The 24648-nt window shown below is 44.9% G+C and overlaps 1 protein-coding gene across 5 annotated transcripts in view; it reads right to left on the reverse strand.

Annotated features, from left to right (window-relative positions):
- pacsin1a (protein kinase C and casein kinase substrate in neurons 1a) overlaps positions 1-22810 on the reverse strand; it is a 37950-nt gene extending 15140 nt beyond the window's left edge. Inside the window, exons 1-2 of one of the 5 annotated variants that reach the window (XM_030422862.1) lie at positions 22431-22810; positions 14467-14537 (exon numbers count right to left, since the gene is read on the reverse strand). The gene's annotated coding sequence lies outside the window, so the exon portion shown is untranslated. Of the gene's footprint in view, positions 1-3661; positions 3921-14466; positions 14538-22059; positions 22192-22271; positions 22291-22430 lie in introns of those variants that run through there. The other 4 variants (XM_030422864.1, XM_030422863.1, XM_030422865.1 and 1 more) reach the window with 4 other exon arrangements.
- Between the last annotated feature and the right edge of the window lie 1838 nt (positions 22811-24648).

The following is a 24648-nucleotide window of genomic DNA, read 5'->3' on the forward strand; positions in this document are numbered from 1 at the left end:
AATTGCAACTCTAAAACAGAGTGAAACAGTTACACTGAGACGAGTTCAACACACCTATTTTTTAACCTAAAGAGCGCTTCAACAATGTGGTTTAATCACCTTTTACTCTGTGAGCTGTGCGGAATACACTTCCTGCAGGATTTCCTCCAGAGTTTAGGGTGATTTTTATTTATTTGTTTGACGGCTGGTCGATATCTTACCACCACGGTTAAAACAGAGGAGTCTGCGAGACGCTTTATTGGTATTGAACTCTGTTTGAAGCCTAATCCATTTCGCTCACATGATTAATGGTGTTTCCTTGACAGTGAGCTCTTCATTGTGCTTCAACAACCACCATGACAGTACAATACATCGCATGTGCCACATAATAACAAGGCTCTGCTGATAATGTTCCTGCTCTGACATGCTTTCTTGGGTCTTGACAATGAAATGCAGCAGATTGTGGTTCTTATCTATTTCTGCACATGGTCCAACAGTACAATACTTTATCACAGCTTATAATTAAAACGACAGCCAGTTTTGAAAAACGTTATAAAGAGCACAGTGTAGTAATTGATTGATTCCTGGCATGCACGGTTTAAATTAAGCGTTAGTTGAGCGTGCTGGATAGAGGTCGGCGCAGATGAAGGATGACTCGTGGCCATTTTAGATTATAAGCTGAGTCTGCACTCTGCCGCATCACGAGGAAGATTTTCGTTCGAATATTAGCGGCGGCCTCCGTGTTTTATCCTTCAACTTCCTCCTACAGTCAAGTGCAGACTAATTCCTGCTACATCCCTCATCCCTCGAATGACTCATGAAAAAATGACGTACCGTATTAAGCTCAATCTGAACTAGCCTGACCTCACTTTCCTTATGCACGGTATAACACAGTATATAATCGTCCTTGTGAGAAAAATAAGATGCCTGAAACTACAAGGTCAGCTTATGATGGGAAAGTATTTTTAGTATCAGCTCCTACCACACACTCTGTTTTCACAGGGGTCTACTCAACACTTTGCACCCTGTGTTATTGGTTCTGGTTTCAGCTGCAGAACGGGCAATCTATTCCTTGCTCGGTCAGTGTTTCCACAGAACATTGACTGATTTGGCCAAGCTGTATTTTATCAAAGGCCTTGGTGACTGCCACAAGCCTTCACAGCAGCCTGTGGGGGTCCCTTTACAGTCGAGGCATTCAGAACTGGCTCTTTCAAGAAAGCACAACACAAAATACTAAGGATTTCGCAATTTTACTGTCAGCGTCTGAATCAGAGACAACTTGAGCCTTTCACTCGCACTGGGATCAGCAGCAAAGTGTTTTTTTCTTATAATTCATCTGTTCTGTCTGAGAAGAGGGCTCCAGGGCCACGGGAGTAAAAGAATAAAAGCAATGTTTTCTGGGCACGCTACTCTGCAAAATATCTCCAGGGTTTGAAACTATCGGAAACAGTTTCTATATATATATATATATATATATATATATATATATATATATATATATATATATATATATGTGTGTATATATATATATATATATATATATATATATATATATATATATAAATAAAAGGATATATGAAGGACAGATACTGGAGTTTGGCTCATTCAAAAGTTGACTGATGGAGTCCAGCAACAGTGCAGCCAGAGTATACATGAATGCATTTGAATGTTTCCATCAAAAATCTTTCTATGATCCTTTTTTGTATCCCAACATCAGTTTATCCACCACAATCACTCGTTTGACATGCTTGATTTAAGACCCAACGGCTCCAGCCATGTTGTACCGTCTGCAGCTCCTTCCACAGGGTCTATGACGCCACATCAGCTGGGACACACCCTCAGTAACCCCTTTCTTTCTGCCAGTCCGCACAACAACAAGGAGGATTGTTAGCTACCATCACAACCCGCCACAGCACACTCAATAACCTACACCTGGAATCAATTAATGACACGAAGAGACATTCAATGTGCTAACTGGCTGCTGGCTCCATATTTTCTGGTCGTATTGATCTTGAATAACCAATTAACAATTCCACAGTTGAAATATAAATGGTATATTTTTATGTGTTTAATGTGTTATTACTTAACTGTATATGTGCATGTGTTACTAAAGAGAATAATAACGGGCTTATACTAAGATTCACTTGAGGATGCAAGTAAATTAAAGGATTAAAGGACGCATTCACCCAAAAATGGTCATTCAGTCGATTCCCCCCATGCCGATGGAAAGTCAAATTCATGAAGCTGAGTACAAAGAACAATTGTTATATACACTTATTTTAAAGCCGAAATCTTCACTGTAGCTGCTGAGCTAAAGGCGTTAGCTTGCATCGTGTCTGAAGTGGGAGCACAAGCCCGACAGAATGCTGTGAGGCTGTTGTGCTATGAAGCTCCAAAAATGTTTTGTGGACTACGAAACTTCATCCGCCTTTTGCATCAGCATGGGCATGAGTATATTATTACAACATTTACATTTTTGGGTGAACATAACCTTTAAGCAAACTGTCTCACACTTATTTTTTCAGGGACTTTTGAGTTTCTACATGCATTTACTGAATATAAACATTTCCACAAAAAAAAATGTTCTGCTATGGTAATCACACTTGATGAGATCAGTGTAAAGATACGATCATAAAAACAGCAGATGGTTTGAATACAACAGGCCTACAATTCATACCTAGATAGATAAAGATATCAAAAAGTGTTTTTATTTAGTTTTGAGTTAAACCCTGAAAGCCATATGACATAAAAACTCGACCATGTGACGCGAGAAGGCCCCATGCAGCTAAGCAGCCCTAAAGTAGCATTGTCTTAATCTCAGCAGCAAATAAACACCACTGGTCCATCTTTCTGTCCATCAGCCGAATCCTCCAATTAGCTCTTGAATACGTGATTAACACACCTAGTGACATCAAAGCCAGTTAAGCTGCAGCACAATGCCAGAATCCCCGCTCATAACAAAACCAAATGTGTCCGGAAGCTTAGCTGAACCAAAACTCACCCTTTGGATTAATAAGATAATTCCACGATAGTGGTGCACATTGACCCTAAATTGACAGGAGCATGGACAATTCTAGTACATGTTTTTGAAGATAAAAAGACGATAAAAGAGCTGAAGAAGCTTTAAATTTCTCATAATGACAAGAATATAAAAAAGAAAGTGCTACTGATGTCCATATTGGCACTGGTTTGTCTTTTTCTATGGACAGTAGGAACACAAGCTTAGTTATTGAGGTCAATCCACCTTAGTGGCAGTGAACACACCTCCTATTCCCCAGTGTATTAACTGGTGGCAAAGCCATAGTAAAGACAGAGTACTGTTTACTTAACTCAGGTCTTAGCTAAACAAGCTTGATATAGGAGAGAATAATGAAATAGGCGAATGCAAAGAAACACGTAAACTGTGTCCCTCATTTTGTCAGTAAAAATATCTAAATAACAGCCGGTCTGTACACAACACATTTATCCATTTGGACGTATCTTTCAGTTTGAAACTGTTACCAGCCCACTCACTGACCAGAACACTCGCTGCTGTCAAAGCAATCCCTTTTGTGTTTTAAAGTCTTTTAGGACTGTGTTGTGATAGCAGAGGCGGTGCGGCTGTCTTAAGTTGACAAAACACGACAATTCAAACTTTTGCACATTTGACAGTAACTAAACACTCTGCTGCATGTTCACTTACCACGGATGGCTCCATCTTTGAAAGAAAAAAAAAAACACAATTCCGAAAAATTTGATATCAAACACAACTCCTTAAAACTTCCTGTAGATGTATGAATTTTTAGTCCAAGTGCGTCCTTTACTTTAAAAAGGTTCAAAGTTGTGTTGCAGATTTAATTTTTTGCAGCTTTCACCTCTGTGGTCAAAGTGAACCCAGAGACGACGATAAGTCTGACCAAACCAGCATGTCTCAGAGGCTGAGGGATAATCCTGCAGTGTGCCACTTGAATAGCTTTAGAGGGGGAGGGTGTTCGCTACAAAGAAGAGCAAAGAAGGGGATAGGACGAGGGAGACCAGAAGACAAAGAGTGGAGAGAGGAATGTGTTGTAGATATGACACTATAACGATGATGGGAACTACTGGCTGGGCAGCTTAGTTTGTTCATGCCTTAGAGTTCTGACGGAGCACTGATTAATTTTAAGTTGGAAGTTTACTTAAAATCAAATTTAATCGCAAAATGCCCTGCTTCGAGCGAGCTCACTGCTACATGACGCAACTTAACACTGCAGGCTATTGACAAACATGACTGCTTTTAAGAGAGTTAAAGAGAACCCCTGATCCAGTTGAGACGAATGTACCCGACACAGTCAGATGGTCCACTGTTGACAAGCCTTTTGAAGCACTGAATGGGAACCACAACAAACGTGTAAGCTTGTTACAGTAAGAAGATTTCAAAGAGATGAACTAAGTTTGCTCCAGCACACGACCACGCGCACTGTGCTCCGACTGATAAGACGACAGCGAGGCAAAGACAAAGTTACAACATAATTTTGTGATGTGTTTTGCGTGTATTGTAAGGAAATCCACTGCGGCTGCATTTAAAGCTATAGGGTTGGTGGCATATGATCGGAAAATCTCCTAAAATCAATTGCTCTGACAAAAAATTCAGCATTGTTGGTAGTTGCAGGCCTCTAATAAACCAGCCTGCCTGCACACACTCTGCCCTTTGCTATCATTGTGCCAGTCTTTCACAAGGCAAGGCGGATATATTGCTAAAGCGATTAGTGAGCTAATTGCAACAGATTGGCAGAGAAAGTGCAGATTCTGGAGACTAACGTGCTAGCTTGACAGCGGCGAGTGCTAACAATAGCCATGTTCGTTGGTCACCTTAATCATGATAATGTCAGGTTAGCCAAGATAAAGATGTGCTGTGCTCACGGTACACAGCCACTGAGCTTACTGTTCAGCAGCCAGCTAATTAGCACAAAGCACACGGCTCCTGGGCCATAGAGTGAGTGAGCACCGGCAGCTGTTAGCATTCAGTTGCTAATCGAGTAGCACAAAGCACACAGCGCCTGAGCCGAAGAACAAGTGAGCACCGGCAGCAGTTAGCGTTCAGTTGCTAGCCGAGTAGCACAAAGCACACAGCGCCTGAGCCGAAGAACAAGTGAGCACTGGCAGCAGTTAGCGTTCAGTTGCTAGCCGAGTAGCACAAAGCACACAGCGCCTGAGCCGAAGAACGAGTGAACACTGGCATCAGTTAGCGTTCAGTTGCTAATCGAGTAGCAAAAAGCACACAGAGCCTGAGCCAAAGAGCAAGTGAGCACTGGCAGCAGTTAGCATTCAGTTTCTAGCTGAGTAGCGCAAAGCACACAGCGCCTGAGCCGAAGAACGAGTGAGCACTGGCAGCAGTTAGCGTTCAGTTGCTAATCAAGTAGCACAAAGCACACAGCGCTTGAGCCAAAGAGCGAGTGAGCAGCAGCTAACCAGCTAACCAACCCCAGCTACTCAGCTAACCAAAACCAGCACCAAAACACAACATATGCTGGTCTTGCTGGCGACACCAGCAAGTCTATGTTGTGTTTTTGCTGGTCTATGTTGTTATTTCCAGCGGGGGAGTAGCACAGAGCCCCTGAGACAAGCTAATCAAGTAGCCTTTTCAGACTGAGGTACCTTCGTGAAGTCTATTTTGCTTGTGTTTAGACCTAACTACTAAAAAGCTGATGTTTTCATTTGGTTTATGGTGCATTTTTTTGTTGTCTGTGGCTTCTGATTAAAAGGCACAACGCGTCTTCCTGCTCGGGCTGACTTAAAGGACACACAAGGAGAGACACAGAGGGTAGTCTTTCATCGAGACATGAGCGAGGGGAGAGCGGCGGAGAGGAACAGCGGCGGGGAGGAGGACAAGACGATGCAAGATGAAGATTGCGTTGGGAGGCAGGGAGGGACGTGACAGGCGGGAGGTGAGGGAGAAGAGGAGGGATGAAGGTGCCGCGAGCTCAGGACGTAGCCGGTTGGACAGTTGGGCTTCTTCCTGAGTGGAATAGGGAGAGCCATGGGGCCAGAACAGCAGCTGAACACATCAGGACAGAGATGTGATTCATCTCGCGGTGCAGCGCGGAATAAGCAGGCTGTTGGATGTTGCCAGGAGACAGAGCTGCCTTGTGCATACTTCACGCACGCCGTAACAGCCGAGGCTGTCATGAAGCCGGCCATGTGACCGATGCTTCAGACTGAAACGAGAGGGCAATGTCAGCAGCCCGTCCCGCAGGGGACGTCCTCGAGAGTGGACATGCAAACGACACACTCACACAAGAACCTGTGAAGTGTAGGTGACTGAAAAGAGGGAGTGGAGAGATGCATTCGAAGCAATCAGAGGCAGATAAAAAAAAGAAAAAAGAGGCAGAATGGCAGAGGGGAGGAACACCGGTGAGGGTGGAGGGTGAGGGTGCCGATGTGTTTATCAGCTGAACGTGTAGCGGGGTGAGCCCTCCTCGCTGCTCGGCGGAGCATGAAGTAGGAGAGCCGAATCGGAACTGACATGTTGATCCAGACGGGGGAGTCTGCAAAAGAATTCAGGAAACAACGGCCCTCGCCTTCTCCCATCTGCAGACATAGATGTATGCCAAAATGTCATGGCCGATTCATCCAGCAGTTGACGAATAGCTGTCAACCTGCTGGTGGCGCTGGTGGAACCATCATTAGCATTCATCCTCTAAGGACTGCTAATGTATGTACAACAGGTTTGCCAGTCAAGAGAAACAGATCTTGGGATATTTTTGTGGAAAAAATGAAATGTTGGACCTGCTGTCGCTGCTGGATGTAAAGTCAGAGAATCAGCAAAGTCAGCCTGACTCATCCTGCTGGATATATGAAGGTCAGCAAGTCTGAATGCTCAACATCAAATTTAAGGGGACAAAATGTACTTCTGTAATATAGGTACCATACATCCAGTGGTGGTAGAAGTACTACATATGAAATAAAAAAACGAACCCGACGAAGCGTAAAGACGCAACGTAAAGAAAATGTAGAGCTTCAACACATCCGTGGATTGCATTAATCATTGCCAACACGGGTTCTGGCGGTTGGGTTGAATGATTCATGCGGCAGGAGCAGAAGCAAAACAAATGACCGTGACATATTTTATGAACTTTAATCAGAAGAGTAGCTACCAAATAAAGCTGTCAAGTTGATGTTGCGGGGGGAAAAATGGCAATATTTTGTAAATAACAAAGGCGTGTCACCTTCAATATGTCTCATCGGATGCAGTCTTCATAGCATCCATCACACGTTCCATTCAGATCTGTAATGCCTCTATTTGATAACAACTGGCAGACATTGTGCTGAGCAGCCACAGAGTCCACAGAGGCCTTTGCCTGCGCAGGTTAGCTGTGTGTGTGTGTCATGGTTTCAAGCGCCGATGCGCAGGATGACTCAGCCATCTGATCGTGAAAGTCTCCAGAGTTGCCCCCGGGGTCGGCGCGCACAAGAATTGGGTGTGTTTGTGCGCGTTGGTGTGCTTCCTGCTGCTCATTTTTTAATCAATACACCCTGTTTTGTGTGGCTGTGTGAGTCAGCCAGGTGAAGCAGCCGCTCAGCTCCCAGAACAAAACAGCAGGCTGCACAATAATTCATCAGCAGCGGGATGTAAATAACAGAAGAGACAGAAGCTTCATTAATATACATTGATTTCTGGGGGGGGGGGAGTGTTCTCTTTCTCTTCCTCCCCGCCCTCCATCCCACAGAGAGGTCAGAGGTCGTGGTCGGCTTACCGAGGGACCGAGCCGGGTGGATGATGACAGCCAATAAAACAGTTTGTGCTCCGATTCGATCTCAAACAACTGCTTTGACGGTATCCGAATCTGACACTACCAAAATGGGCTTACAGCGCAGAGCACATGACCAGGTGTGTATAATGCTTTGGAAATCATGAATGATGAATGAAGCTTAATGAAGCTTGATTCTTAAGCAGTTTAATCTGGATAGCTCATCGCAATAACAGAGTGTTGCTGCTCGTCTAATCAATTTATAATGACCCAGACGAGAACAAGGGAAACATCTTGTGTCCTCGCCAGGACATCTGAGCATGTCTCAGCTGTAGAGACAACGTATCAAAAGTATAATTGTTTATACGTTAAATGGATGTTAACAGTCTGAGAGGATCATAACACTGACTCAGTGAAAATAAAGCTGGGTATCACCACAGTAGTCGATTTCGGTTTCCAGTATTATTCGATTTCATGCAATATTGATTCAGTTAGGATTATCTTAGTTACAGCACCGCTTCTGCACATATACGAAAGAGGTTCTGCACGTTAGCAAACGACGTCGACATGCAGTAGACTCTGAGCGTAGCGATTTATTCGCCGGGTGAAGGATCCACTTGCATTCGGAGCTGGTCGGGGGTTCATTTTTTGGACCACCGTTGGAAACATTTGGGATCGTGTCGGCACACAACTCGACAAAGCACACAACCAAGGTCGCGTCGTTTCTCCCCAGCATTTGAATGCAGAGTTCGTACATTTGTTATCTCCGAACTGTTGTGCTCCGGAGACGCCGACTGAAACATCAGGTAACATCAAAAACCCTCTCTGTTCCCCTGCTCACCGTCTCTCTCTCCCTCCCTCGTACCTCTTCTATCCGACCTCATCCTAACCCTTATGTTCGTCAGGCAGATCTTTTCTTGGGGGTGTTATTAAGTTCAACGCCGCACTGCATCTTAAAATGAAATGCAAGTCTAACATTTCATCATCAGTCCCGTTACAACTAGCAGAAAGGGGGCTGAAAAGACGAGAAAAAGAATTTAATGAGGCCCTCGGTGAGATCAGTCATTGGGCTACAGACTGAACTCACTGTCGCTCAGACCTCGCTTACAAATGACTACAAACTAGGCGCTTGAAAACACGAGTCTATAGCTACGCCGCCTTTTTTTCAAGTCTATTTAGAGCACTTTCCTTCAAAGGGGGAACATGACAACATCTCCAAAGCAGCTGTCGGATGCAAACACCAGCAAGAGCAAGTGTGGCGGCGGGAGATCGTCCAATCGGTTTCTGGGGAGGGTTCATGTCGCGGTGAAAGACTTGAGAAGTGTGCTTCTGCAGAGCAGCGGATGTCAGAGATGTCACAAGGTATCAGCTGTCCCGGGATCCAGATGTAAAAAGGTTGTGTTATATATCTGACAATGTTGCTGTCTGCTGCAGCAGCGGCTCCAACACTTCGGCTGAACGTGAAACCATCAGAACGAGCTACCAGTGAAGTCACTGAGAGGAAAAAACTGGTTCACTGACATAAGTCAAAGATTCAAGACCGACTGAGGAGTTAAATACACCACGACAGAGTTACACATCCTAAGAAGCGAGGCAATGAATTAATCCAATATCAGTTTATGGGTTGATTTCGGATCACTGGTATGTGTAATGCTAGCATGTGTACATTTGTAGCTTATATCTTTGTTTTTTTCACTGTGGTCAAACCGCTTTCAGACTCTGGGAGGTTCATTCACGGATTGGCAAACGGACGGAAGTCCCGCCTCTGGAGATTTTTAAGCCGTTTGAGTGGAGACAAAACCGTGTGTTTTCTAAAGGAGCCCTGTGGACGTTTACAGCCTTCTTTTGTTTTTCCATGTTGGCATTGTCATTGTCAGCATTAAGATTACGCTTGTTTAGACGCATTAGTACACCAAACTGAGAGACTATGTGATTCCCTAAAAAATAAAGTTGAAATAAGACAGTCGAAAATGATGGTCAAACTGTAAATATATCCTGGAGTGATGCGATTTTGCAGTGGGGAGGCTAATAGATATATACCAAGAGATCCGTCTTCGAGAACATTAACATTCATCGATCCCAGACAGCTGGAGACAAACAGGGAGAGAGACATTCACACACAGACAGAGAGACAGAGAGAGAGAGAGAAAGAGAGAGAGAAAGAGAGGGAGAGGGAGAGGGAGACAGGAAGCAACTATTGAATGAATCTGGATCCATCCAGAAATTTGGCTGTCAGGCAAAAACATACATCTCGCAATAGGCAGCCCCTGTGAAGACACACACACACACACACACACACACACACACACACACACACACACACACACACACTTTGCAACCGAGTTGTGATTTAACACAGCGTCCTGAGCGCTCGCTGCTGCAGTGGTTATGTAACTATCAAGCCTCTTGCCACAAGCCTCCCGGTGACAGTGTGGAGGAGACAGGGGGGGAGAAACGGGCCGGGGGAGGGTGGAGAGAGACAGACCAGAGAGGAGGGGGAGAGGAGGGGGAGACAGACATATTGTGATGGGTGGTGATGAAGGAATGAGCCGCAGATACGAAGCAGCGGTGATGGGGCAGAGAGGACGGCTCCACCACAGCTTCTCCTGATGTCTGGGCGGACAGAGGCGGAGGAGGAAGGGAAGGGAGAGTAAATGAGCAAAGGCGACAGTCAATCTGGGGAATCAAAAGCACCAGCTTTCCGCTGTTCTTCCCGCTCATCAGCCCGATGCTGCGCTGAATACTGATGGGCTGCCTTCAAAACGCAGCGCCTGAACATGTGTGCACGTGAATTTATGAGGTATGCGGAGAGTGGGAGCCGGAGTAACTGAGGAGGAGAGGGCGCTACAGATTATTGTAGCTAAAAGAGATGTGCATGTAACTCAAAACACTCAAAAGAGTATCGACTACAGGTTTCAATTTAAACCTCGCTGCCCGTATCGACAGTGGAATTTAATTTGTTTTTCTCCACATCAGATGCTAGGCTCAGAGTAACATCACGTGGGCTCATTTTCTTAAAAACTATTACACACTTAACTGTGAATGAATTTTCCTCCATACCGACTTTGAGAACCATTAAGAAGCTCAACGCGAGAGGGGGCTACGTTCACTGCAGCGTTGACAATCAATCAATCACAATCAGCTGCACTGTACTGAAGAATAAAAGGTCACAGGTCACCAACACCATCTCGGTTGAGATGAAATTTGCCAATTTGCACCGAACACAAAGTCCAGCAGAGACAGAGGGAAGTGTCGTTAGTGTGGCAGGTATTGACCTGATGATGGCACAAAGAAGAGGGAAAAGTCAGAGGATTACCAAGTCGTAATGTTACTAAAAACCATTATCTCCAGATCACAAATGAAACGACCGAACTGCCGTCCTCGAAGCCACAAAGGCTTCAAATATCCATTAATGGGAGGTCTCGTGTTTCTCCACGCTGTCCGCCGACACAGAGACGAGCTATTTTCATCAGAATGCTGCTAACAAGCCAACAGAGACTGGCAGCGTTGACGCTCTGGCTCCCTCGACAAAAAAAAAGCCTGTGGGGGTTTTTCAGTTTGGATTGTTGTGGGAAAGAAGCTCACGAGGAGTTTGTGATACTTAAACTTTTTGTTCAGCAGGATAGCCTTTACAAATGAACACTGCAATTGCCAGAAGTGAAAAACTAAGGTTTATAAACACACTACACTGCGGTCGCCACCACCACTGAACTTTCTTCTTCACAATATGTACACACTTTCTTATAAACGGCTTGGAGTTATAAAGTTCGAGTTGGGATAGTTTGCAACTAAAATCTGCCTGTAAAGTCGGCTGATGAGTAAGATGAGTCTCGCTTTTGTCCCCGACATCCTTTGTCGTCTCATCTAGACATTATTCTGGGAATCTAACAAAAAACCCAACTGGTTCTTAGACGAAGTAACCAGAAGTTTAAAAATGGTAATTGATCCTGGATTTTAGGCGCTCTCTCTCCCTCTCTCTCTCTCTATCTATCTATCTCTATCTATCTCTATATACAAAGTTAAATGGTGTGTCGGACACAAATCTCCTTGACCCGGTTAAAAATCATCACTACAATGGGAAACTGAGCGGAGAACATAAGCAGTAACGCCAGTTTGCCCAGAGGTACGTTGGCTGAATGTCCAGACTATAATCATCTTACATCCCTATTTATACCCTCCTCTAATACCCAGAGCCCGTTTAGGTTGACTGAGTGACCGACTGATTCTGCTGCGCTCCCAGTGACAGAGCCGGAGACTCAGATCAGACACTCCTATAACTCAAATCAACGGCTTCGGACTTGCAACTGTACGGAGGGCATTTTCTGAGTGGACTTGACAGATTTGAGAGCAAAAATCACGGATCAGGTGTTGATGTAAAAGTAGAAGCACAGCACGCTGAAGCTAATGGAGGAAATCAATGCAACTTCTCTCCGTGTCTGTGTCATACTTTGCTCTGGCTCGAGCGCGTTGTGTTTATTCGAGGGAAGTCTTGACGGCGGATATTGCCAGTTTGACTTGGAGATTGATTTGTCGACTCGTGAGCTCAAACTACTGGTGTTTGATAAATAAAAAAATAAATAAGGAAGGAAAATAAATAAGTCTGGTGAACGAGCCTGAAGGCAACAACAACGAGCCAAAGAAGCCCGGGCAGGAGGAGGGGAGCGGCGATCGACCACCGCCATCCTACTGCCCAGCCTTTTTTTTTAGTAGGCCGCGCAGCAAAGTGTTGGCTGAGTGCGGATAACAATGCAAATTAAATGAAATGGTTGGGTTTTTATTTGATTACTTCCTCCTTAACGGCACTCTATGTAACAATTTACAGTAATTTCATGGGGGCCTGCCAGATTGGGAGTTGTCTCTGGTCTGGCCACGGGGGGTGCTGTCCCGTGGACAGTTCCGGCCCGGGTGACTAGAGGGCTCTGCACCTTGGTGTGGGGCCTCCTGTCTGCCCGGGCTGGGGTGGTCTCTGTGGCGGCGCTCCCTGCGACCTTGGACTGGGATCTCTCCCAGTGTGGTTGGCCCCCCAAAGGTAGCTTCCTCTGCGCCTCAGGTCTCGCTGCCCAGCCATGTCTCTGTAGTGACAGCTAATGTCTGTGTAGGTGTGAGTGTGTGTGTCTGTGTGTCTGTGTGCGTATGTGTGTGTATGAGTGTGTATGTATTTGTGTATGTTTCTGTGCATGACTGTAGGGGTGGGAGGGTTGGGTTTTTTTTTATTTTATTTTCTTCTCCTGATTTTATTTGATGTTTCTCTTTTTCTGCTGCAAGGCACTTTGAGATACGTTTTTGTATGAAAAGCGCCAAATAAATAAAGGTTGATTTGATTTGATTTGATTTGAAAGTGTAATGTATTAATCACTTCTTAACGGCCACACTGTGAGCAGATAGTAGCGTGACGTGGAAAAATGGACCCCTCTCATCTGTTTGTAGGGTTAGGGTAAGGGTTAGGGTTGGACTGTGGATTTGGACTCTGGACTGGGGGACTCAGATCTTCGGAGAAAGAATGTGACTTCATGCTTATTCTCGAGTGCCTTTCTCTGCATCCGGAGAGCGACAGCAGCTCACGTCAGCTTTGGAACGCAGTCCGCCGTGCAACCACAACTCCACGCTGCAACGCAACCTCCGATGCCTTCTCCTCAAATTTGTAAATTGACCCTTGACCTCACATGTGAGATGCCGTCATCCTTTTTCTGATATGTGTCTGAAACGCTATCACAGTGAGGGTGGGAATTCTTGCATTGTGGCCAAAAACTAGTCAGCTGATTCTTGAGCTTCCCTTGGGGTGTTTTCTGGTGATTTCGCGAGACGGACAGACGGAAAAACAGAGAAGTCTCCGGACACAGCTGCCACAGGCGTATAAAACATATATATAAAGATACAACACGATATTGAAATTGTATTTGTGGAGGAAGGCGATGTAGCGTTAAGCCCAGAAAGAATAAAGCCCGGGCCAGACTAAGTGGTATTTTCTTTGCAGCTGTATTCCTTAGAGCATACTCTGTTTACCCGGAGAACAAACACGGCATGTTTTTTTTTCCGACCGAGCTTTCCTCTCCCGGTCCAGCATCCTCCCAGAAGCCTTATTGAACTGGGCCGTCAGTTCCCAGTTCAATAATAACACCGGCAGGATGGCACATACGTTCCGAGCCTTCCCGCAACATACAAACAACAGTCGGCGCTCGCCAAACAGCAGCTCAGCCCGCCCGCTGCAGCGGCGAGGGTTTCCCGTCGTAATGCCCCACAAAACAAAGAGATCAAACAAAAGAAAATCAATAATCACCCCTGAGTTATCATTCTTCCCGGTGAGACAGCAGCAGCAGCAGCAGCAGCTACTCTCAGTGAGGAAACACGAGTGCATCCTGAGGTAATCTCCTCCAAAATCAAAAATAATAGAATTATTAAGAGAGTCTAAATGTTTCGCAGACTGCGGATCAGTGAATACGATCCACCGGGAGGCTGAAATGCGACCCTGCAGCGGCGTCGTAATCCTATACGTCGTGCTAATCACGCACGCTCACGCACAAACAGAGGAAAAATTCAATACAAAAGTTTCAAATAAGAACCAGGGACCAACTCCAGCTGGCCCTCTCATAGACCGGAGCTCCCTCATGAAATATTAACAGTATTGACAGAGAGCTTTTAATTACCTAAAGTAGTGTGTTTAGCATTATAAATTATGCAGAAGGTCTGTAGCGCTCTTTCTGGATTACCCAGCGGATATCCACGACCAAATGGAGATCGGGCAAAACAGGAAGAGAGACACAACAGACAAGCAACAACTTACCTTCTCCACCAATGGGAGGTCAGGTTTCCATAAACCTGAAAGAGAGCTGTCGGTCCCCTGCAGGAGATCACCTGTGTACAGACAAAGAAAAAAAACAAAACACGAGTCAGTCTTTTCTGATTGTCGAGTAAGTTTAAGCGCTGCGAAATTGCTTTTTTTAATAGTATTTTTTTGGCCTTTATTGACAGTACAGCTCAAGAGATGACAGGAAACAGGTGGGAGAGAGGGGGAGTGACATGCACCAAAGGACCCAAGACAGGGACTCGAACCCGGGGCCACCGCAGCGAGGACAAAGCTTCTGTACATGCAACGCCCGCTCTACCGACTGAGCTAAACGGCGCCTGGCTAAATTACTTTTAATGGGGATATAAACTGTAAATGAGCCCGACACGTTCGAAGCAGAGTGTCAAAACACCAATTATGTTTGCAGATGCGGCGATATTAAGAGATCAGGTGGATTTCATTGCGAACTATCATAATCGAGGGAGATTAATAAACTTGTGGGAAGCGGAAGATTTAATAAACCTCAGCCCACTCTGCTGTGCTGCATAATCAACGTCGGCAGCGTTATAAACCAGTCAATATCAAAGAAAGTGAGGTGATAACGTACTGTACGGACTAAATGGAGTCAAAGAACACTGACTTCTATATAAAAATATGTTGCACTGACATACCGCGTGCAGATAATAACGCATATATTCGGCTTTCGTCTTAAAAAGTGTGACCTTTCCGCTCTCGGCGCCGCATTTTAATGACGTGCAGCCCACACAGAGCGCACAGAGCTCGACATATACCGCTCACCCACACTGCAGAACCTTAAAGACATCATACTGTGGCTGGTAACATAGACTGAGCTAATGATCATCGTAAAGCTAATGTTTTTTTTAACCTGGATTCACTGTTTGCATTGATGTTACTTCCACCTTGTAACTTAAAGGATGAGTTCGCACAAAATTGGAAATTCAGTGGTTATCCGCGCAACCTCTGAGCCAGCGGAAAATGGGGTGTTTTTGGAGTCCACACATTTTTTTTTTTTTCTTGAGCTTTCACGACTTCACGGAAAATGATAGCATTCTGCTGAACAGCTGACGTAGACGGGGACTTGTTTTAATACGAAAAAATAAAATTTTTTTTTAAAAATCACAGTGAAGATATTGGCTCAAAAAAGGGTGTTAATCGTATCTTTTCAAAATAATTTGGGATCTCAGAGCTTCCGGAGACTTAGACTATAATTGAGGAGCTACATGGAACCACATAATATTTTATTTTTTACGGTCCCCATCTTCTCTGTGAGGCTTCAGAAATGTTTTGTGAAAGTACAAAACTTCCCCCCGACCTTCCATCAGCCTGGAGATGAGCGGCTAACGACCGAATTGTCACTTTTTGAGTGAACTTTTCCTTTAAGATACTTTTTGGCTTTAATCCACAGTGCAGTTCTCAACAAACAACAAACTGATCAGTCACGACACCAATCCCCAGCTGCAGCTCCAGCATCAGCATCCTGCCCGTCGGCCATCTTTCCTCCTCTTTAATACCTGCACATTAAGTGTACAGCGCTGATGAGGTTATAATGACTTCGGTTCAGCTTTGTTTGCCCGAAAGCGTGATGTGGATGTTATTATGTCCTCCGCACACTTGTATTCTAATACGTTTGTGTTGTTATTCATGTAGCGTGACAGAATCTCTCTCCCTGTAGCTGGGATTTTGCTCCCTGCGCCTTAATGAACAGGAAAAGCAGTCTAGATAGTCCATCGCCGGGCCGAAAGTTTCAGGGAAAAGCACGATGAAGCAGCCCAGCCCGTCAGAACGAAAAGCGACCTCAGATGTGGGATGTCTGACAGCGAACACCTAGAGAGGTTCTGCCACCGGTTTCTGTCAAAATGCTGAGTCATGGTGACATCATGCCGCTGGTGTTTTTTCGTCAGACTGTTCTGTAGTTCTGAGGGATGCAGAGACCAGCAGCAGAGCATGGATTCGATCATTTAACAAACTAATCTTGATGAACTCGTTAGTTGATCGAGAGAAAATGAATCATTTGAGCATTTTTGAAGCAGAAGGGCCAAAACGATCGCGTTCTCAAGGATGGATATTGGCTCAATTCTTTATCTTAGATAACACGAAATTAAAGGTTTTAGGCTGCTGGTCATACAAAAATAAAAGATCTGACAATGTCACTCTGGGCTCTTACATTATACAGACTTGCTACACAGAAACAAGGAAGTACATTTCAAAATTGTACATGAAAAATGTCTTATGTTACGTTTACAGATGCTGATGTGTCCTTGTACCTTTTGTAAACATAATATCTATCAAAGATTCTGAGAGACCAAGAGTCTTATTTCTTTCTTTACTACTCTTTAAACCTTAAAGATATCATTTGTTGCTATAATAATCCAGATGATGGCAACTCTCGTACGTGTGATCAGCTTCATCGTTCCACAAACCGAAATATTCAAAATCTCTTCCTCGCTTTTCACTTTTTCCTCCGGAGCTGAATTCACTTTTAAATCCTTCAATTTGATAAACAACTAATAGTGCAATGCAGTCATGAGTGATTATGAAACCCCTTTGCTCTGAAACATCTGTCTGATTGTGTTTATGTACCTCTGTGTGGTTCGTTTGTTGGTTTGCGATCAGGATAACACAAAAACTTCTGAGTGGATTTCCACGATACTTGAATGAAGGATGGGTCTCGGCCAAGAATGGACCCTGTTAACTTTTGACACCGATCCAAATGTATTTATTATTTTTTAAAATTTTGTTAATTTTTCAGAATATTACATGGATCTTTATGACGTATTTAGGCAGCTGGTATCTATGAGTGAGTACAATGAACTAATAAACATCTGGACTTTGGATGTCTTGATTGAATTAAAGGGGACTGTTCAGCCTTAGCGGAGGTATGCACTCTACAGGGTGCCATTCTAGCTTCAAAATCAACTTTTTATGGTTGTTTTTTTGTATTTATTTCTATCACCGCTAATTAAGGACCTTCATGTTTTTTTCATTTTGTTGAAATTTGATATACATTGTCCGGCCTGAATTCTTTGCAAATTGTTCCCACTCTCAAAACACAAAATTATGAATCGGTTAAATAACTGTTAGTTGCAGTTCATAGCTTCCAATCAACAGTTTCAGTCCTGGTAACACACACACACACACACACACACACACACACACACCATGATGAGCTGCGTCCCCTTCAAGTCAACAAGAAGACATTATCTCATCTGCCTCTGTCTCTGGACATGTCCATGAGGAACACACCCTCTAGTGTTCAAAGCAATGACCTGAAGCTGCTGCTGCTGCTGCTGCAGCACTCACAGCTACATGGCGTCACCAAAACAATGCACAAACAAGAACCCGTGCATGGTGATGACGCTCAACCGTTAACGCCGGCATCAATCCAAACCCCGGCCCGTGATTCGCGCCCTCGATTTGCACGCCGGGACTCCATTTTGGAGCGCCCTAAAAGATCATGACACGCGCTAAGGGAGTGCTCTGCCTCGTGTTGAGCCACATGATGATGATTCAGAGGAGGCAAACGCTGACGTGTCGTGGTGACGGTGCATGAGAGGCAGCAGGTGACGTGGACCTCAAGAAACTCGCGACATGATCCACTTTTATGTGCCTGAAATCCAATATCACGTTATCGCTTCATCGTTGACATTGCAATGAGCGCCTAAAAATGCTGTTGTCATGGTTTGTTTTATTTTGCAGATTATGTCCTCATGTGCATTATTCAGACTTTCCACTTCCTGTCTTTGTCTTTTTCTGTGTTTCATTTGTTAAACTGCAGTGTTCGGGTGTTTGTTTTTCTCCCCAGACTTTCCTTTGCCCGCCTTTAGTTTCGTGTTTTGGATGTTTCTTGCGCTTTTTGGACTTATCGTTAAAGCTCGAATTCTGTTCCTTTGCCCGCCTGCCTCGCCGTGACTGCGTGCTACAACTTTGCTGCTCGACACAAAAGGGAAAACTCGCACAGCTGTCATTTCCCATGACTAATCTGCAAGGGAAAGTCCGTCTGATATCATAATTTAGTCTGATTTAAGGGTTCTTGCGCGCCATGGGAGTTTTGCCGCCTGCGAGTGTTGGCTCTTCGTGCACATCGAGCCACCAATCACAATCAGATCTTGACTTGATTGATCAACAAAGCAGGGGCCTATTCTGGGTGACAAAATGCACTCCCCCCCACAATTAAAAAGCACCCCAATTAATCTAGAATGAGTCATTATTTCCAAAAGCTATCTGGTGAGGGATTCCTGTTTGTTTTTCTCCATATATTGCAAAAAAACCAAAACGTCACGATCTCAGTTTTCCAATATCGTGCAGCCGGCGCACACAGGTAGATAAAAAAAAAAGGATGAGAGTCTTTCTGCGGCGTGAAAGGCGCCTGATAAATCGTCCGCCTTCGATTGAGTCTTCCCCTGCGTGTGTTCTCCCCCGCGCCGAGAGAAATGAGACACTCCAGCTGCCCCTCCGACTGTCTGCTCCCGCGTCGCCTCTTTTTTCACACCTTGTCAGACACCACTATCTCCTCCTTTTAACAGAGCAACAGCCTTTAACCCTTTCAGAAACAAACACGTTCAAACCTCACCATTTCACACGTTTTCCTCTCGTCCTCATCTCAGGACGCCGCGCACAAAACGCCCCAAAAAACTGACAATGTGACACGACAACAGCCAAAAGGTCGCCGACGCGAGAGAACGCCTCGCGAGGTATAAACCCAGAGGTACAACAGGGGGCGAGATCTAACCGAAAATCATAACAAGCCAAGTACATGCGGGAGAGGAAACTCATCTGAAACCAATAAACTGGTGACGAGATGTGACGAGAACACGGCGGCCCCCCACTTGACAGAGGCCCCGCGCCCTCTTTTAGATATCTCACATTCAACAGAGGAGCGAGCAGCCAAACGACAATAGCTCGGACTGCAGCGCTTCCCACAAATCCCACGCTCCTGTTAATCCTCCGCCAGTTAAAAGTGGACACGGCCAAAAAAAAAAGAAGGGAAAAAAAAGCGTCAGATTAAAAACTACCTAAAACTGTCCGCAAAACTATTACTCTTATCTACCCGGGTTAATCTCGCCGCACACAAACCACCGCGCTCCCCGGCGGATAACGTTCCTGTCACAGCTCCTCTTTTTTTCCATCAATGGTTAAAGATAACCGCAGATCGAGCCAGTGGCCGCATGAGTGCAAACGGTAATTAAATTCCCGAGCTGCCCGACCACGATCAGAAAAAAAAAGCTAAAACAGAAACGACTCAGGCGTGGAGGCAACAGAACGAACGGGCGCCGCAGACACACTGCGAGAGAAAACACGCTGGTGGCTTTGAAAGAAATAAACAGCCTCAAAGGGAAAAGGAGGAAGAGTGGTTTGTGACTTGATTATAGCTGTACGCCTCTCAAGGACGCAGACAAGCGCAGACTCACACACACAAACACAAACACTGCACAGGCAGACGACTACCTGAGGTTACCTGAGGGTTTTTTTTTTTACTATTGGTACAAAAATACACTTTGACACATTTTCCTACAAAACCCTGTTTGACAAAAGAAGCTGAACCACTTAAAATCTGAAGGCTGGAGCTTGATGATTCTAAAAGGAACTATTTGATCAAAGAATGAGCGAGCAAGATCTACTCAGTCGTTCAACGCCAGCCTTTGGTGAGAGTCAGTCTCTGATAATTTGGTGGCTTTTCAGTCGGATTTGAGGTTTGATACCCGGCTTTACTTTTCCTACTGGACCTAATTTAGGCCTGAACAGGCAGCCATAGATCAGTGACTCCCAACGGCCCACGGATAGACCTGAAGACAAGTATCACAAGATGATTACAGGAAAAGAAGAAGGAGAAATAGGAATTTCTCTTACTTACTACACAAATTTGTGTGTGATTTGGGCCCAAAACCCAATATTGCCTAATTTTAAAGGGTTACCATAGATAGATAGATAGATAAATAGATGTCCTCCCGGCGAAAGGGGTTATGTCTTCGTCCTTGTCCTTCAGGTGGGGACCCAGATAAAGGGAAGGATCCGGAAACGATGGTGTATTTAGGTGGCTGCTATCTATGAGTGAGTACAAGTCGAGGCGGAATCAAGATGACAACACAAATATCCAGATTGAGCGTATTACAGATGTTTAATTTGATACAAGAATATTAAGTAATCCAGAACAGGAAAGAGGCGACGGTTGGGCCTTGGCGAAGGTATGCGCTCTACTGAGTGCCATAGTATATGTGTTTGTTTTTTTTTTTACAAATGTATAAATATATTGGTCCCAAGAATCGGTTATCTGTCTACTCGATTAATAAGTATCGGTGATAGATTGATAGATAGATAGATAGATAGATAGATAGATAGATTGATAGATAGTCAGATAGATAGATGGGAGCTGCTGTTGAAACACTTTTAACTTGAAGGGTGAGGGCGAACACTCTGCTAATAAATAGCAGGCACTCTGTAACTCCCCCCCCCTTCCGCAATAAAATTGGATTACCCCCCCCTCCCCCCCCCTCCTGACAGTATCACCATCATCATCCTCATCATCATCATCTCCTCCTCTCTGTAGCCTCGTGCCGGCCTCTCTTGGGGGCACCTTGACTGCTGACAGACGCGCTCTCCGGCGAACAGTGGATTCAGCACCGCGGACAGCTCCAAAACAAGCCGAGGCGGACACGAGCGGAGCTGTCTGTCATCTGCTACGTCACCGTGAGGATGATGATGATATGGAGGAGGAGGAGGAGGAGGAGAAAAAAAAACTGCAAGGGAGCACAGCACACAGCAGCCCCTTTAATAAGCACTGTCAGCGGGGCAGCAGCGTGCACCAAACACACGAGGAGTAAATGGATGGAGCTGTGTGAGATGCTGCTGCCTGGATGCGTTTCAAGCCTCGGGAGCAGATTTGATGAATGATTTAAAAAAAAAGGGGGGGGGAAGAAAAGAGGACCACATGCAGCTAATCCCATGTAGAGAGCAGGACGCTCCTCCTCTGTGGTGCTGTCGGTTTGTCAGAGAGGAAAACAATGACGCTGGAGAGATGGCTCCTCTGCTCTGCTCTGCTCTGCTCTGACAACCAATTACATAACGTCAGACCGGAGCGCTCTCATTAACATTCGCGTCCATTTCACTGAGAGATCCTCAACAACAACAACAACAACACAAAATCACCATCCTCTTATCTGCAGCCCTAAAAAAACCAACAAAAAAACACCACAGAGGGCTCGATTACGGCACGTTTGACCGACGTGCTTCACGTTTCCGCTCTTGTTTACGCATTTGGCGCATGGATAAGGAACATAAAATGGCATTCCACTCCACCACCACCACCACCACCCCCAAAAGCCTTGACCACCATCTCCATCCACTACACCTTACATGGCACCACTCTGTCATATCATCGTGACATCCTCTTTTCTCTGGGAGGCAGACGAACACCGTGCCTGGCTCATGACACATTTTGGACGCCGAGGTCAAATTTCGCACATCCTGGCTTCGATTCGAAGGGCAACAGAAAAAAAACAAAACAGCTGCATGGTTAAACAACAGGGACGTTTGGTAGACTGTGCAACAAAAAAACAACAAACACACACATACGTACAACAGAAACGACTCAAGGATGGAGTTTAGCTGGGAGGCAAAGCCTGCAGTAGTAATCCGAGATGATGCAAGAATGGTGTGTTTCACCCTTGGCGTGTGCAAAAACAAGCGGCACAGCACATAATAAAATGACGCATGCATAATTTCACTTTTGTTTTTTGTTTTTTTCAAACGAACGTGCAGCGTTTGGTCGGTCTGGCAACACACACACAGAGAGAGACATGATCCGAACGATGGGGATGCGATGCGAGATTCCTTTATCCCTGCGTCGCCCTTCGGTTTAAAAAAAAAAAAAAAAGGATGCTCGGCTTCTCTTCCCTCCTGTGCAGCAATGTGCCATCGACGCACCGAAACACACACTGACTTACCGGAGATGCAGCCTGCCGCCGAGGTTGCGCCACTGCCTGACAGTCTGTGCTGCAGTTTATTCGGTATTTCCCACTTCGCAGTGACAGAAGGTGACCCTGCGTTCTCTCTCTGCAAGACTCTCTGCATCCACTAGATCACGATGCACGCAGCAAGGGGGAGCTCCACAGCACAGGCGCGCGTCGGGGGGATGGCCCAGCGAGCTCCTTTTCAATGGACGACAGAAATAGGCTGCAGGGAGGCGAGTGAGCTAACGCAACTCCTCGGACACGGGACTCTTGCAATTCCCCTTCCCCGACATTTGCCACATGAGTTTGGGAGGAGGGGGAGGGGAGGGGGAGCTTTGCCAGATGTGTCCGGATAGATCTGCAGATGGCAGTGTGTGTGTGTGTATGTGTGTGTGTGTTTGTTTTTGTTTTCGTTTAAAGATGTTATGAGCCAGTGTGGATTATATTTGAGTCTTTGGGAAACATTTTTAATTGTAGATAATACATCAAATTCTCAAAATTATGATATTGCGGTGACTGCATGATTTATAATGGGGAGAGCCCCGAATGTGACTTCCACTTTCCAGCCAATCAGGAGAGCGGGAGGTGGCGGGGGGGAGGGGCGTCGCCTTTCGTGTCAATCACGCCCACATTGCACTACACTGCAAGGAAAGGGAGGGGGGGGGGGGGGGGGGGAAGAGATGGACTGTTGTTGTCCTACAGCTGCCAAACACTGAACCCCCAATAGATGTGCCATGATTCTGACATTTTGTGCCAAAGTGCTCTCCCAGTGTTAACCGAGTGACCGAGCAATGCATAGGTGACCACATTGCACACATGTTAGGAAACATGTGCTGAGATTTAAAGCATAGGTTCGCCCAAAAATGAGATATCAGTCGCTACCTGCTCACCCCCATGCCGAAGTCTTGTTGTACACAAATCATTTATGGAGCTTCATAGCAAAAATAAATAAATAAATAAAAAATCCAAGCTGGAAAGAGGGTGTGTATAGGATCTCTTAAAATCATTGTGGGATCTCAGGGCTTCTGGAGACTTTGATTATGCCGAGCGAGCTGTATTTTTTCAGTTTTCTACGTTTCAAAACAAGTCTCCATCTACTTAAATTGTTTAGGAGGACGCTGTTTTGCTGAGAAGCTCCAGAAATGTTTTGTGACCTACGAAACTTCACCCGACTTTAAATCAGCATGGAGGTGTGTAGATATGACAGATGTTTTCCTTTTTGTGGAGGGAACTTATCCTTTAAAAGGAGTGTATTACTAAAAATCTTGTGATCTCTGTGTTTTTGTCACCTTTTGACCGGCTGATTTATGTTTGGACGACCCACGGTAACGATAATTAGTCTTACATTGCTTCATTAATGGGAAAATTTCACCAACAATAAAAAATTCAAATATAGCCATTTTTTGTACCTGTACTTTTTTTTAAAATCCCAGGTCTGATCCTCACATCACAGCCCTCTTGCAATCAAGTAAAAAAGCTCACATTTTTGAGTACAAAGTGAGTCGAACCTATTTCATTGTTTATCTGTATCTACTCAAGAATATCCTGGGTGTTATTTGTAAAATGACTAAAACGTGTCATGCGAGTGAAGGTTCTTTATATTCATAAATTAAAATGTAAGCTTTCAGCAAACATCTCTGCAAAATCAGGGGGAAGAATATTCTTGTTTTTTGCAGTGCTGGTTTAGTAAAAGGGAAATCTTCAGGAGCATTGCTTTCTTCCCTTTCTTGCTTCCTGCTTTGATTAAACAACACCACATCGATTCCTCCGTCTCTCTGCTGTGGTTCAACTGTGTACTGTTGATGAACATTTAATCTCCCTTGAAGCGACAGATTCTCTGTGCTAATCAAATTCTTCTGAAAAACTAAACGCATTCAGAGGAAGGAGCCTAGGGCTGCAATCGTTTTAGAATGCACTGCGGTTTGTTTTGGTACGCTGATTAACCTCAGCTGACAGATAATGTTTAGCTTTACGTAAATAAGTCTGGTTTAACTGAGTATCAGACATTAGCATGGGAAATATGAATTCTACCTTCAACCAGTGCCTTCTACTTGTTAACTTGAATGTGTTTGGTGACATCTAATGGCCACTGAGTGACAGTGCAAAAACTACAAGATAAAATCTGAGAAACACTTTTTATCTTTGCAAAAAGTAATGATACATATGATGAAGCATTTTGCTTTAGGCCAGTCAGTTGTTTGTTTACACTAGT

Source organism: Sparus aurata, chromosome 7 (genome assembly GCF_900880675.1).
Source record: "Sparus aurata chromosome 7, fSpaAur1.1, whole genome shotgun sequence".
Taxonomy (NCBI): domain Eukaryota; kingdom Metazoa; phylum Chordata; class Actinopteri; order Spariformes; family Sparidae; genus Sparus; species Sparus aurata.